The sequence below is a fragment of the Meriones unguiculatus genome (genome assembly GCF_030254825.1).
Source record: "Meriones unguiculatus strain TT.TT164.6M chromosome X unlocalized genomic scaffold, Bangor_MerUng_6.1 ChrX_unordered_Scaffold_30, whole genome shotgun sequence".
Lineage (NCBI taxonomy): Eukaryota > Metazoa > Chordata > Mammalia > Rodentia > Muridae > Meriones > Meriones unguiculatus.
This window is the reverse complement of record NW_026843706.1, coordinates 13,682,766-13,696,941: the sequence shown is the minus strand read 5'-3', so window position 1 is coordinate 13,696,941 and position 14,176 is coordinate 13,682,766. Positions and strand designations below refer to the sequence as shown.

Genomic DNA, 14,176 nt, shown 5'->3' with positions numbered 1-14,176 from the left:
CAAAACTAAAATCCATGTAGATCAAAGACCTCAATATAAAAATGAACACAGTAAACCTGTTAGAAGAAAAAGTGGGGAAGAGCCTAGAACTCATTGGCACAGGAGACAACTTCCTGAACAGAATTTGTTTTCTTTAATGGTGCAGGCCCTGGTCAGTTTATCATGCTTCAGTGGATTACCACAATCCCAAGAATACATAGACATTACAAATTAGACTCAATGGGTTAAAAATGAGAGTACAGGGATTTCTGGGTATAAAAGGGATGGGAACTAGGAGGATTGGGGGGGGAGAAATTGAATATGATTAAAATGCATTGTATAAAATTATAGAAGAGTTAATAAAATATTTTTAAAAGATTATTGTGCTCTCCATAACCTCTCCAAATACTCTTGGAATCAAGATGAGACTTTATGCCTATGCTGATGAACCCCAAATTGTTACTCATCTGTTGTCCATTCTGCACCAAATGGGTTGGGGTTAGCTGATAGGAATGAGACTCCATCATCCAAAGGGACTTTGATTTGGATCATTTTTCAGAAGTAGTTGGAGTAGAGAACGCTAGAGCTCCATTAAGTAATATGGTGAGACCATGCAGACAAATTGAAGAGATGCTTCATTATATAATTCAGTTGCACATTGGTAAGTAGTTCTGTACTAGATGTGGCTAGTCTCGTCAGGGGAGTGGCCCACTTTGACTTCAGTTGATCTAAGGTCAAAGCCTTTTCCCGAGGTCCACGAAGAAAAGAGGTGCTTGGATACATTAGCAATCAAGGTAAAAATCCAAGGGTTCACTGAGATAGTACATCCAAGATAGTCAGTCTGCACATAATACAGCTTTGTCATTGCTGTCAGTTCTGCTCTTTCAAGCCTTTTGAACTTCCATCCGTGTGTGTGTGTGTGTGTGTGCGCGCGCGCCCCCACGCACGCGCTTTTGTGCTTTATTATCATGTCTATCTTTTCTCCAAGGAAGGTGAGCCTATCTAGTGCAGGATATTAACAGAGCAGCAGAGAGAGCCACATAAAGGTTACCAAAGGATGTGTCCAGCATTTGTAAGCAATCTAAATGAGTTACCATCGTAAGAACTAAAGGTGTGAAAAAGCACAATCCCTCCTTAAACAAGGGATGTCATAATACCTAGCCATCTCTACTAAGTTGCCTGAAAATTCATGGTTGTGTGGGGTCTGTGTTTGCCTCCCCTTTATGTGTCATGATTTGTAGTAGGGCCTCTCTAGGAGGTGATGATGTTACTCCTATAGGTGATATCAGGTTAGAAGAGGGAGCCATGTGTGCCAAAAAGATGGAGGAGTCCCAAGATCAGCTAAATTTCAGATATGGCCTTCTGGGGACTGTATGCATACAAAGTACAGAAAGAAGGGACCTTACAGACTGGTTGTGTTCTAAGGCAGACACTCAGAAGCACTAAGTGGCATGCTTACTTCTACCTTAGGCAGGAAAGTCTTTGAAGATGAGGTATTGTGTCATCTTGACATGAGGAAAGATGTCAGGAATGACAAGTAAGATGAATGAACCTGAGATGGACTTAGGAAACCCAAATCTCAGCAGAGATGAACCCAGGTCATGTGAACATCCCAAAAGAACTGATGTAGACATGAATGGATATGACACCTGCACAGATGTCAAGGAGATGAGGAACTTGACCAGAGTGAGTGACCTTAGTTAAAAACAGGGGTCCCCTCATGAAACTGAAAAGCTTCTGTAAAGCAAAGGATACTGTTGTCAGAACAAGGATCTTCACCAACCCTATATCTGACAGAGGGCTAATATCCAGAATATATAAAGAACTCAAGAAGTTAAACACCAACAAAGCAAGTAATCCAATTAAAAATGGGGTACAGTGCTAAACCAAGAATTCTAAAAAGAGGAATATGAAATGGCAAAGAAACACTTAAAGAAATGTCTAACATCCTTAGTCATGAGGGATATGCCAATAAAAATAACAAAAAACAAAACAAACAAAGAAACAAAAAAACAACCCTGAGATTTCATCTTACACCCATCAGAATGGCTGAGATCAAAAGCTCAAGTGACAACACATGCTGGAGAGGATGTGGAGAAAGAGGAACCCTCCTCTATTGCTGGTGGTAATGTAAAGTTGTACAACCACTTTGGAAATCAATCTGGTGCTTTCTCAGAAAATTAGGAATAGTGCTACCTCAAGATCCAGCTATACCACTCCTATGCATATATCCAAAGTATGCTCAACTATACAACAAGGAAATTTGCTCAACCATGTTTGTAGCAGTTCTATTTGTAATAGCCAGAAGCTGTAAACAACTTAGATGTCCCTCAATGGAGGAATGGATATAGAAAGTGTGGTACATTTACACAATGGAATACTTCTCAGCAAGTAAAAACAAGGAAATCATGAAATTTGCAGGCTAATGGTGGGAACTACAAAAGATCATCTTGAGTGAGCTAACCCAAAAGCAGAAAGAAACACATGGTATATACTAACTCATAAGTGGATATTAGACATATAATATAGGATAAACATACTAAAATCTATACTCCTAAAGAAGTTAAACAACAAGGAAGACCCCAGGGAAGATGCTCAGTCCTCATTCAGAAGGATAAACGCGATAGACCTTGGAAGCCGGAGAAGATGGAACACAACAGGAGCCTATCACAGAGGGCTTCTGAAAAACTCTACTGATGGAGGTATCCAAGCAGAGGTTGAGACTCATAGCCAAACTTTGGGCAGGCAGAGTGCAGGGAATTTTATGAAAAAGGGGGGAGAGAGAAAGACCTGGGAGTGATCAGGATCTTCAAAAGGAGACCAACAGAGCTAAAAAAAAAAAAAAAACAAAAACAAAAAACCTGAGCCATGGGAGCCCTGTAGATACTTATACCCCCAACCAAGGACAATGCATGGAGAGAAACTAAAACCCATGCTCAGATGTAGCCCATAGACTCATTCTCCAAGTGAGTTCCCTCATGAGGGGAGCAGGAGCTTTCTTTGGCATGAATTCAGTCACAGGCTCTCTGATCACCTTTACCTGGGTTATATACCCTTGCCAGGAAATAGAGGGAAGACAATGCAACCAGTCCTGATGAGACCTGATAGGTTGGGGTCAAATAGAAGGGGAGGAAGACCTCACCTCTCAGTGGACTAGGGGAGGGGCATAGCAGGAAGAAGAGGGAGGGAGGGATTGTGAGGAGATGAGAAAGGGGGCCATAAGCTGGGATACAAATTGAATAAATTGTAATAAATGATAACAATAAAAAATTAAGATAGAAAGAAACCGTATAGTAAAGAGAGGGAAAGGGAGAAAAAAAGAAAAGAAAACACAGTTCTCAGGATCTTGCAAGGTCCAAGTAATCACCCCCAGTTGGATGAGTGAAGGAAACCCCTGTTGTGGGCCCTACAAACACTCCTTGCATATGTGACCCCCACAGTCCTGGGTATGGCTGTCAGTCTGAGCACCCTGTCTTGTTTTCAGGTCACTGGTTTCAGGGAGCTGAAAGACCTGGTAAAGGACAGTTTTACTGGTGTCATCAGAAGGAAGATCTGGGGAATATCAGGTCTCAAGGTGAGGACTGACGGGGTCCTATCACCGAAACACATAAGAGTTGTCCCCTGCCTACTGTCCTGTCAGCTGTGAGAAAACCCAGGGAGTATAGATGAGTTCCCTCACCTCATTCCCTCTTCCTTTTGTCTCACAGAAATAGGCTCTTGGCTTAAAGAAACTAGCCTTGGACCATCAGTGGAAGCAGCTCAGTCCTTGTCACCTATCAACGTGAGTATTGGGCAGGTCTCCTATCTCAGGACACGTGGAAGATTTTATTCTCTTTCAGAGAGGTGAGTTCCCAGGAGTTTGCTAAAGTTCAGCAGAAGGATGGTGTCCAGGCCTTCACAGGGGAAACCTGAGAGCCCAGAGTGAGCATAGAAGGCACCATTTACCTTAGTAGGATTATTCTCCAGAGTCCACCTCAGCCTATGAAGAATGGGAACTCAGTTTTAAACCAGCAGTTTGCAGCAGTGGAATGTTGTCATTATCTCTTAAAGCAGTTCCAGGAGGCAGGAGATGAAAGTCTTGATCTGACACTGTCTTCAGTTCCTATAAATGCAAAGCTATGCAGCTTCAGAAGTTCCAGGGAGGTGCCTACTGCAAGTATATATCAAGGAAACAAACAGCCTAGAATATAGACACTCCACATTTTCTGGCCCTAAATATTTTGATGGTCATGCTCTTCGACTTGGATGCACTCCAAAGAGCTGAGTTACTTCCTCTTTTGTGATTTTAAGGTTCGAAAACTGCTAAGAGTCCTTGTGACCCTAGAGCACCACTCAAGAGATATCCAATAACATGAATTTTGAGGATTGTGAAAGAATGGCTGCCAACAGAGTCCATGCACCCTCTCCCTTTCCTCACCAGGTCTGTGAATCCTCCTTGTTGTGACTGGGAAATTGTCTTGCTTGTTATCACCAAGGAAAACCATAATGGATGATCCCCATAACGCTTGTTATACAACCTCCCAGAGAGTCTCTGGCCGAAAGGGAGTTAAGCAATGCCAAAACCACCATGGCTGTGGCAAAAGAGGAGAAAATCAACACCATCTCAAAGGAGGTGTATGATCGTGGAACACCAAATTCTTGCCATAGTCCTCATAGCACTTTCTCTCACCCATGGGAATAGTCTTCATTTCTGAGGGCCCATCTGATGAGGCTTCCAGCAACGAAGCAGAGGACCTGGAAGACCCAGTGTCAGTATTGCACAATGCACTAAAATAAAGGTGTTTGACTTGGTGCACTTTCTGCTTTTCAAATATGAAATGAAGGCGCTCACTACCAAGGCAGAAATGCTGGAAAGTATTATCAGTACATATGAGGATTACTATACTCTGATATTTAGATTTTCTGAGTGCTTAAAACTGGTCTTTGGCATTAACATGATAGAAGTGGACCCATTTGTCAACTCCTATATTCTTAACATTGTCTTTGGGATCATCTATGATGGGATGCTGAGTGATGTCCAGGGTAGCCCATGACAGGCCTCCTAGTAGTTGTACTGGGAGTCATTTTCATGGAGGAAAACTGTGTCAGTGAGGGGGTGATCTGGAAAATGGTGAATAACATAGGGTTGTGAGATGAGAGGGTTCCTCACATATATAAAGAACCCAGGAGACTCATCAATGAGCATTTTGTGCAGGAAGGGTACCTGGCATACAGGCAGGTGCCAGGCAGTGATTCTAGCCATGAGCTCTGATGGGACCCAAGGACCCATGCCAAAACCACCAAGATGAAAGTTTTGGAGATTTTTCTCCAGCATTACTAAGACTGATCTCAAAGCCTACCCTGAAAAATATGCCAAGACTTTGAGAGAGGAGGTTCAAAGGACCTGGGCCTAGGTCACCCAGCAGATGGTACTACTGCTCTGACCAGCACACATTATAGTGCACTGGCAGTTCCCATCCAACATCAGGTCAGGCAGAGTCAGTGATCTAAGTACCATACCCTCATCTGAGAGCTGGTGGGAGGAGAATGTGAACCATTCCATTCCTCCTGTCTGGGTGACTTCGGTTTTCTTGGTGTTCCAAAATGTTAATACTCGTACTACAAGATCCATTAGTTTTAAGTCTTTAGTAATGTACACATTGTTGGAGAATTCTATTATTTTAAAAACAAATGAGAAAAACTTCTGTCTGAATTTGTAACATGTCATACAACACCGGTGACATTGAAATTAGAATTTCTTGGGCAATGGGAAAGAACTTAGCATTAACTTGAACAACAAAAATAATTTTTTATTGTCTTACAATGGTTAGTCTTTCATTCTGGCCAACTAATTAAAATTAAAACCAAAAAAAGTAAGTGGAATTTCTTACCCCTAAACCTTCACTGAGCACCTATTCTTTGCAAAGTCCTGTGTTAGCCAGATCTCTCTTTATCTGTGGAAAGGTAGAACATAACAGAAGTCAAGGCTATCATTTTCTGTAGACAGGGTGAAGGCAGTATCTACAACACTGTCAATACAGCTAGGGGCTCTTTCAGACCATGAACACTATAATAAGAGGTTTGCAAAGGGTCTCCTGGGGCAAGCAGCCCAATGTCAATTCTGTAAACCAGAGCAATTTGAGAGTCATATCTACATGGCAGCTCACAAGGCCTGTAAGTCTTGTTCCTGGGGATCTGATCCCCATTTCTGACCATGGGGTCCAGGCACTCAGAAGGTACACATGTAGGCAAAACACCCACTCACTTATAAGTGGATATTAGCTGTTAAGTAAATGATAATCAAGCTACAATCCACAGACCCAGAAACCTTAGGTAAAGAGGAAGACTCTAGGGATGAGGATCGGGTCACATGATCCTCACTGGGAAAGGGTACTAGAATAAAATTTGCAGGTAGGCTGGGTGTAGATGAGGACAGGAATAGGAGGGGGATGGAAGGAGAGATAGCTGGAACTGGGGAACATTTGTGGGGGGTGGGGGATGGAGATCTAGTGTAGTGGAAACTTCTTGGAATCTATTATTGTGGCCATAGTGAGGACTCCTAGTGATGAAGGATACAGAGTCTGAACTGGCATTCTTTGGGAGCCAGGCAAGGCTTCAATGATGGGACTGGGTTGCATTTGTTTGATCTTTTGGTTGAGGGGTTCCTGTGGAGATCCCCAAACAACCCAGGCTGATGCTAGGACAGAGAATTGCCCTTGGCAAACTGATAGCAGGATCCCATTGCCAAGGACAACATCACATAGCACATTGAATATATAGAGGTCAAGGTGTTGCCTGCATGGAGCCATCACTCCTACTTTCTGCTCTCTTAGGTGTGGGAAAGTACTATGCAGGCTACAGAAAGAAAAACTTGGACACCAACTCAGCCACAAAACTTTCAACATACATTCTATCCTGCCTTCAAGATGTGCTGGATCACTGCAAGTGGCACTGGTGGTGCAAACTTGTGGAAATGGCCAACCAACATCTGGTTTAACTTAAGACCCATTTCAGGAGAGAGAGCCCATACCCTATATTATCTGGATAGGCAGGAACTGGAGAGTGGATAGCCCAGAGACCTAGGGTAGAATCAAACACTACTGGTCTAAACACAAACAAAATCAATGACATAATTCCTAATGACAGTCTGCTATACTCATAGATCAGTGCGGTTTCCAGTCAGTATCAGAGAGGCTTCAGAGAGGCTTCCTACAGCAAGAGATGGGAGTGAGTGCAGAGACTCACAGCTAGAAATTATTCAGAGAGAGAGAGGGAGAAAAGAAGGGAAGGAAGACAAGAGAGAGAAAGAGAGAAAATGAGAGAGAGAGAGAGAGTAAATTGGAATTCTTTACTAGGTTCCTCCCCTCAGAGCTCTGGGAACCCCCAGAAAAAATGGGAAGGGAAAGTTGTAGGAGACAAAGGGGATAGAGGTTACCAAGAGAATATGACCCACCAAATCAACTAAGCAGGGCTCACATGGGCTCACATGTACTGAATGAGAGATGAATCTATTTTCAATTAAAAAATGATAGTCTACACAAATAGCAAATAAATATTGAATTAAAATTTAAACCTCAGAGTGTTTCTCCTAGCTTCCAGAACTATGCTAAGCTGTGATTTACATACTAAGTGCATACAAAACAAACTCATATGTGTATTAACCTTCTTTTCAAATACACTATTTAAAATTTAAAAATAATAAATAATTTTAAAAGGTTACTGCATGAGTCAAATATTATTTGGGGATTGTCTGTGTCTGGGTCCTGGATAGCTGAGTATCCAGATGTGGGTGTTCTGTCCAAGTTCCAGTACTTACCTTCATTAATGTCCCTTTCTTGGGTCATGTGTCTTTTGCCTACTCATCCATCCCCACTGCTTTTCCTCTTGACTGACCTTTCTACTGTCTCTGGAAAATAGGTTGACTTCTCCTCCCTGCAACACTGACCATTGCTTCTCCCTGCAGAAGTCTCCTGCCTTTGCCACAGCTCACCTTTATTGTCAGTACAGTATACAATTATCTGAGATGCTCACACTGGGCTGAGATTTAGACATCCACATTTTGTCTTGCTGGTGAGCTAGGAATACACTGTGACTTGGTGGATAATTTTCTGGTTCCAGGTCTATTATCCTGACAGTGAGAGACTGTTTTGTTGGCCTGAAGGATTTTGCCTTTCTGGACAGATTTATAACTTAGCAGAAGACTTTGAAAGAGAGATTGGAATAATGGTGGTTTGAGGGACCAAACTCTGCTGGATAATTATATATCTACTAGATATAAGCTAACATCATTTGAGAGGAGGGAATCTCAACGAAGAAAATGCTTTCAGAAGACTGGGTTATAGGCAAGACTGTAAGGCATTTTTTAAATTAGTGCTTAATGGAGTAGGGACAATTCATTGTGGGTGATGATAATCCTGGGCTGGTGGTTCTGGGTTCTACAAAAAAGTAGGCTGAGCAAACCATGGGAAGCAAGCCAGTAAGTAGTATCTCTCCATGGCATCTGCATCAGCTCTTGCCTCCAGGTTGCTGCCCATTTTGAGTTCCTGTCCTGACTTCCTTTGATGGTGTATGGTAATATAGAAGTGTAAGCTGTCGGGAGCCGTGACTCAGCGGCCTGCTTTGATATTTAAATCTCGGCGCAGAGATGGCTTTTAGCAGGCCTTTACTAATGGCAGAGGAGAACTTGCAAGTCCATCTCCTTTTGTTTGTGACAACAGGTAGGATAGCTTGTGAGGGTCACACCTCTTCCTCAGGCTCCTTGTGCAAATTAACCTATTGTTCTGAGATGTTTTACTGGCTAAAGTAACTCCTCAAATAATAAAGTGGTCAAAAGGCTGGAGGCAGAGGAGGAGGCAGAGTCTTGAGACTTGCTGCTTGCTGCAGCAGTCTGCCTTTTGCAAAAGCTGTCGAGTCTGGACCTTTAAAAAGTTTCCTGTGTGCAGTGTGTTTATTTTATTAATAGTAATCCTCACTCCCGACTCAAGAACCGTTCGACTCTGCCAGGCTGGCCCCGGCAGATTGGCGCCCAACGTGGGGCTTGAGATACAGGGAATCAGTGAAGGACACCGCTGTTTGGCTGGCGAGCTCACATTAAATAGAAGGGGAGCAGTGAGTAAATCCCAGAATAAAAATGGGACAAGGCATTAGCCTAGTGTTTTCTTTATGGAACTTAATTAAAGGTAGTCTGTATAAGCAACAGGAAACTGAGAAAGCTAAACTTTCAGGCTCAGAGAGAAGGAGGTTAGAAAGATGGCCAGGCTTCAAGAGAAAATGTTATTATACCATCAGCTCCTCCAGAGGAGTTATATTGTCCTTCTGATGACAATAATTTCTTGCCAGAAGGAAACTTTGAGGAAGACTTGCAACCTAATGAGGTTGCAGAGCTAAAAAAACCAGATCAGCACTATTCTGAGAGATACCCTCCAATTCAGGCTATACATGTTAAAAAGCGTAAGCCTTGGCAAAAAGAAATTAAAAGACTGGAGTATGGCTTGGAGGAAATAAACAAAAAAATTGGAGCATTAACTACTAGGGAAAATGAGGCTCAATCTCGTACTCCAACTCCATCTTTGGTGGAAGGCTTAGGCCCTCCTCCTGGGAATGCTACAGTTTCAATGGCCCAGAAGACACGGGGACCTTTCCCTTTGTCCACTGTACGAACATCTGTATCTGCTTTACAAGCTTCTTTACAAGAAGCCAGGCAGAATGGAGAAGACGTATCTGAGTTTTATAGTTTTCCAGTTCTAGAGCAACCCGATGGACAAGGTAATATGGTGAGAGTCCATGCTCCTATACCTTTTAAACAGATAAGAGAATTAAAATCTGCACGTTCCCAATACGGTCCTACAGCGCCTTTTACCCTGGCTCTGCTGAAATCCATGTCTACTGAGGCTCTCTGCCCAGGGGACTGGAAACAGTTAGCAAGAGCATGCTTATCAGGAGGAGATAATCTATTATGGAAGTCAGATTTTACAGAGCATTGTCAAGCTACAGCTAAACTTAATCGAGCTCAACAAATTCCTATAACTTATGACATGCTTGCTGGAGAAGGAATCTACAAGAAAATAGGACAACAATTGGATTTTGATGTGGCCGTTTATGCTCAGGTCAATACTGCTGCCCGGAGGGCCTGGAATAAGCTTCCACAAGTAGGTAGACAGGTGGAGGATTTGTCTAAAATCTGTCAGGGACCTAATAAATTATTTCAAGATTTTGTGGCAAGATTAATGCAAGCAGCAAACAGACTTATAAGTGATAAAAAGTCTGGATTGTTATTAGTAAAACAATTGGCTTATAAAAATGCCAACAGTGCTTGCCAAGCAGCCTTGAGACCTGTTAAAAAGAAAGGAGAAAATAGGAAAAAAGCCAAGGATTGGGGCACTAAGTTACAGACAATAGTACTCATCCAAATAATTAGGTTAATAACAGCTAAAATTCAAAGCTCTCTGGCTGCAAGGTATTTGTCAGTTCTTTCTGGTAAGGGTCCGCCAATTTATTAAAACTTCAACTAAAATAACCAACTGGGCTTTGTTTGTTACGACATAAATTGGCTAAGACCCCATTTAAAATTAACAACAGGAAAACTAAAACCACTTTTTGACATTTTAAAAAGAGAGGTTAATCCTTTGTCAAAAAGAAAACTTACCAAAAAAGCTCGTGATGCTTTACAAAAGATAGAATTAGCTATTAAAAAACAACATGTTCAATATATCGATTATTCAAAAAAATGGAGTACATATATTTTGGCTACTGTTCATACTCCAACTGCTATATTGTGGCAAGGAGGACCATTATTATGGTTACACCTGCCTGTGTCTCCTGTTCGAGTTCTGACACCATATTATGAAGGAGTGGCTAGTTTAGTTCAAATGTCTCGCACAGAATCTCATAAATATTTTGATAGAGAGCCCTCCTTAATTGGAGTCCCTTTTACCAAACAGCAAGTAGATTGGTTATTTCAAAATGTAGATTGTTGGGCGATAGCTTTTGCTCATTATTTAGGACGTATTGATAATCATTATCCAAAACATAAATTACTTCAATTTGCCAATGAACATGCTTTTGTATTTCCTAAAATAATTAAACAAAAGCCATTACCTCAAGGTCCAACAGTATTCACTGATGGATCTTCAAATGAAAAAGCTGTTTATGTACTAGAGGGACAAACTTTTGTTTTGCAAACATTGCCAGCCTCAGCTCAAGTTGTAGAATTACGAGCTGTTGCTGCAGTCTTTAAAAATTTGGCTTCTACCTCTTTCAACTTGTATACTGATAGCCACTATATAGCTAAAGCTTTACAAGTCCTAGAGACTGTAACATATGTTAATACAGCTAATAAACAAATACAAAATCTATTTAGAGAGATTCAACAAAGTATTTGGAGCCGTGTGCAGCCTTGTTACATAGGGCATATTAGAGCTCATTCAGGGCTTCCTGGACCTTTAACTTTAGGAAATAATTTAACAGATCTAGCCACACGTTTGGTTGGATTAACTCAACAAAAATTGGCTCAAAATTCTCATACATTACATCATCAAAATAGCAAGAGCTTAAAAAAACAATTTAATATTTTACCAGAGAAGCCACCAAACATGTTATGTCATTGCTTAAAATATCTTGCTGCAATTTGTATACCTTCCATTAATATAAATCATAAATCGAAAATTCCTTATAACCTCCAGGGCCAAAACGAGCCCATGGATCTCTTAAGAACCAATTGCAAAAAATAAAAAAGGGGGGAGTCATATCCCCAAATATTAATCATGCTCTCTTTATTTTAAATTTTTTAAATGTGGATACACAAGGCCGTTCTGCAGCTGATCAACTGTGGCATCCTTATACCAAAGATAATTTTGCCCAAGTAAAATGGAAAGATCCAATTACTGGATTATGGCAGGGCCCCGACCCTGTATTAATATGGGGAAGAGGGCATATTTGTGTTTTTCCACAGGACACAGAAGGAGCCAGGTGGATCCCAGAAAGGCTGGTGAGACCTGCAGGAGTTGTTTCCCAGGAAGAAGATGTTCCTGCTGCAGACAACCATAAACTCTGCCCTGACCTAGACTGAAAAGCTGCGTTATACCTGAGCTCCTGACCCCGCTTTTGTTTCATTCTGCTCCTGGGAGAAGACATCATGAAGAAAAACCTCTTATATAATAAACTGGACTTGACTGTTTTGCTACAAACTTCAACAAAATCAAGAAAAAACTAACTGTGAAACTTTAATCTGGCTCTGGTTTTCAGCAGAGCAAAACAGACTTGCTTCAGGAACTCTTGGGGGGGCCTGTAACTGCCTAAGTAAATTCTCCTTTTGTTTTGCTGCTTTGAGATGTTAAGCTTTCAAATGGTTCTGTTTACTCAACAGCCTTTTACTGTGGTTCCTCTAAATGTTTCTCAGGTTTGGTAATTTACACAGGGAGTCACCTGCTAGTCACTTTTGGAGTGTTACTTTGGACTTGGCTTGTTATCTGCCTGAAGGCCTTTTGGTATGTCAAAGCTGAGCTAATCTGCACAAGATCATCCACCCTAACAGAGGTTGGTAGTCAAAGACGGGTAAGTTTTCTCTGGGGTGTATAAAAATTCGTGTACAAATATTAACCCAAAAATGGGGACATAAATAAAAAATATATACCTTTCGAGAGAAACAACCTAAGACAGGCACAATCTTCTGCTCCATAACTATTAAGTTATGGCCAATTTTAATAATATAAAAAAGGGGGACATGTCGGGAGCCGTGACTCAGCGGCCTGCTTTGATATTTAAATCTCGGCGGAGAGATGGCTTTTAGCAGGCCTTTACTAATGGCAGAGGAGAACTTGCAAGTCCATTTCCTTTTGTTTGTGACAACAGGTAGGATAGCTTGTGAGGGTCACACCTCTTCCTCAGGCTCCTTGTGCAAATTAATCTATTGTTCTGAGATGTTTTACTGGCTAAAGTAACTCCTCAAATAATAAAGTGGTCAAAAGGCTGGAGGCAGAGGAGGAGGCAGAGTCTTGAGACTTGCTGCTTGCTGCAGCAGTCTGCCTTTTGCAAAAGCTGTCGAGTCTGGACCTTTAAAAAGTTTCCTGTGTGCAGTGTGTTTATTTTATTAATAGTAATCCTCACTCCCGACTCAAGAACCGTTCGACTCTGCCAGGCTGGCCCCGGCAGTAAGCCAAATAAACCATTTCCTCCCCAACTTGATTTTTGAGCATGGTGTTTAATCACAGCAATAGAAGCCCGAAGTAAAACACATAGCGGACATCAACGGAACATGACAGCCAGATGGAATAGTGATCAAAGTGCCCTGGTCTCTCACTCCAAAATGCCATATATGGCAAAGGAAACAGAGTGGAAAACAGGCAAACATCATGTCTGTAAAATAAGTTAATTGCTGCAGGGGAAACTGTGGTATATTTTCTTCTGAAAACTAACTCCAAGGAAAAGCAAGATTTGAGGAATCATAAACAAACAAACAAACAAACAAACAAAACACATAGGTAGACACGGCTGATTAGTTTTACAGACTTTTGCTTTCTATCAAAACCTTTCCTTCATTTTAAGATTCTGATAACACACTTGGAGACATAGTCACTGGATCTCTTTGTCTCTTTTTTCAGTGGCCACTATGAGTATGTCTCCTTGCTCTTCTTAACTTTTCTCATTGATTGGCCTATTGAGAATGGATGTCCAATTCTTACTTGTTAAGGCATGCTAGAACACAGGCTCTGGTCCGAATAATTGTGTTAACATTACTCTTGTGCCTTCCGACCTCCACATAAGTCACACTTGGCTGTTGAAAGGATCTTCAGCTCATCCAGGTTCCCATTTCATCCAAACATTCATGGCTGCCTTTATTTGCCATTTCATCCAAACATTCATGGCTGCCTTTATTTGCACCCTTAGGTAAAAGCTCTGCAACAGTCATTGGCAAAGTGTGTTGCACCAATATGCATGCCAGGCATTAAAAAATGGACATGTCTTGGGCCATAAATATGAATTCTGTAGGAAAGAAGTAGAAACTGCTGGCATTTCTCTTGTCATCCACAAAAGACTGATACTGAGAGGCAAGCAGAATTCTATATGTAAATTCAAAGCACACCTCAGGAGCTACTCAATCAGTTACATAACAGAGTTTGGAGTAAAATTACCACTGAGGATCATGTGGAATCACTCATGCATTATCATGCTTGTGAAGAGTCATACTCTGGAGACAACCATGTTCTTTATTTGGGTCAAT

The 14,176-nt window shown here is 41.5% G+C and overlaps 1 pseudogene; it reads left to right on the top strand.

Annotated features, from left to right (window-relative positions):
• The first annotated feature begins 4,650 nt into the window (after positions 1 to 4,650).
• LOC110543761 (melanoma-associated antigen 10-like) lies at positions 4,651 to 5,372 on the top strand (annotated as a pseudogene).
• The last annotated feature ends 8,804 nt before the right edge of the window (positions 5,373 to 14,176 follow it).